Raw genomic sequence first — 2,706 nt, 5'->3', positions numbered from 1 at the left:
TTTTCGCGTTTCGTCAGTGGCGTCTGGCGGCTGGATCTATAACTAACTATAGATATATATAATTATATAATAAAGTATATACATATATTACATGTGTATTATTATATATATACATTTAATATATATTATTATATATTGTATTAATGTAAGATATTATTATACTGTATATATAATACATAATATATATATGATATATTATATAATGTTATATAATATAACTATAAATGTTAGTGTAACTATATTACCTATTACCCATTCTAGATATTTTATTTTCTAAGCTTCTTTCGTGGTTGAAATGGGACGTGGTGTGCTGTTACTTCATGTGAGGGTATTCGACTTATGTTGGTAGTGATTATCCATGCGATGCAATATACAAGAATATATAATATTTTTGTTTCGTTCATCGTTAGATATTATTTGATTTATTAAAATGAATTGCTCTTGTTTTGTTTTAGATAAATTAGTGCCTTGAGAATGTTTCTCCACATGAGGGCAGTATAGGATAGTAACTCTCCCCCCGTGTGAGACTGCTCCTTAATGGGGTTAATTCAGGATTTCACAGACATATTACACTTTTAGTTGTGTAACACTTGTTGCTATGCAGACAAGACAGGTTATCATTTTATGTTAAAACAAATGCAATATAAAAAAAATCTGTGCTTGTGCAACTAGAAATTGATTTTGTGGATTTGCATGGCATGTTTAATTTGTGTTGTCACATTTTAATCACTGCCGGTGTTTTTCAAATGTCCATATGGTTTTATATAAACGACATGAATTGCATTCAACATAAGACGAACACAGCATTAAAATACACGTGTCTATAGATAAATTAGGTTGTCTTGATAATTATATTGTTTAACCTTTAGCACTTTCAGGGATTTCCTTATTTTTATGTATGTTTATGGGAGGAAGATTTCTAATCTAAGGACCTCCGTGAGAATCATGAATGTACACACACACACACACGCGCACACACACGCGCACACACACACACACACACACACACATACATGCACCCACACTCTCTCACACACACACACACACACACACACACACACACACACACACACACACACACACACACACACACACACACACGTGTGTGTGTGTGTGTGTGTGTGTGTGTGTGTATTATTGTCCCTGATTATAGAGCACTAATGACTGTTTTCACCCTCATCGGCCTTCTCTGTTTGCTACTGTGCAGAGAGGGCTTACTTAAGTCTTAACCCGGAGCCACCATCAGCCATACCGTCTCCACAGTTCACCTCCTAGCAAGCCTCTCACGGTGTACTCCCTTCAAGCAGTGCTGCCTGAGTTTAAGCACAAACTAGGCAATCCTATCTGTATGAATGCACTGGGAAAACAGGGTTTGGCGAGTGGCTAGAACCATTGCTTGCTATAACACTACAACACTCAATGTTCCGTTGAACGACGTGTTAATAACAGTGTTGGAAATGTTGTTAAGAGAGAACGGACTCTGGGTTTGTCCCGTTTTGACATACTTGACAAAAAACAGCAAACACAAATAACTCCAGAATCGTACATGTGGGTTCGTCATTATTCTCAAACTGAAATATCGTTGGTTCATTGCTTGGATGAAGGAGGGGACAAAGTGTGCTTATCAATGGCCACATCAGAGGTGGAAGTTGGCTTTAAAAATAACAAAAGGCCCTGAGGCAGGCAGACAAAGTTTTAGTGTTTGTTTAATTTTATGACCCCTTTAACCCATAAACAGTAAAATGTTGAACCTGTTTTTCAGAAGGGTGATGGTGGTGGTGGGGGTGTGTGTGTGTGGGGGTTGCACAGATGGACCAACGCACCAGAAGAAGCTCTCCTTCGGCTCTTGTTGTTGTTTTGGTTGTTGATTTGCCCTTCTAAACACGGGCCCTTATATGAGCCCAATGCCGCCATGTTAAGGGGTTTCTCTGTCCAGTGCCCGTCCTTGGTGAGTAGCGATGTTATTGTCCTCGGTGAGTGTACCACCAGACAATGACCCTGGTGGATGAAGGGGTCTCCCACTGCGCTAACAGCACTGGCTGGGTCGTTAAGCTCTCTGTCTGTAACCCCTTCTGACTCGGACTCGGACAAACACACTGGAAGCCATGGAGCCCCCGACCAGTAATTACCCCGTGGGGAGCAATCGTGTTCCTTCTGCCCAGCTCCTCCGGAGACTTCTGAGGGGCACCCCCATGGGGAGATGTTTTTGTGATTGGGACACATGACTCACATTGATTACCCCCCCCCCTCTCTCTCTTCCAGGAACCGAGCACGAGGAGAGAGGGAGAGGGAGAGAGAGATGGGGGAGGGAGAGGGAGAGGGAGAGAGAGAGAGAGAGAGAGAGAGAGAGAGAGAGAGAGAGAGAGAGCGATGGAGAGCTGCTCAGAAGGAAGGCATTAGCACATCCCTGATCTCAAGATTGATCCAGATGCTTAGACTGCATGTGTACTTCATTCTTCTCGCCAACACAATAGGGACACCATTTATGTCTCGGCTACACCTACTATTTAGGGCTATAATCCCTTATTTTAGCCATATTTTCTCCATTTTGTTGAACAGCCTGGTCGATTTCCTTTTCATACAGTTTTAACGATAAACACACATATCGCCTGGTTAGATCTCCTGTTGTGTAATCTGCTGGTCGTGGCTTTGGAATACACATCTTGGGTAAACAGAATGAACAAAGTAAATAGACCATCGGAGGGA

This window comes from Gadus chalcogrammus, chromosome 15 (genome assembly GCF_026213295.1).
Source record: "Gadus chalcogrammus isolate NIFS_2021 chromosome 15, NIFS_Gcha_1.0, whole genome shotgun sequence".
Lineage (NCBI taxonomy): Eukaryota > Metazoa > Chordata > Actinopteri > Gadiformes > Gadidae > Gadus > Gadus chalcogrammus.
Note: the sequence above shows the minus strand (reverse complement) of the source record.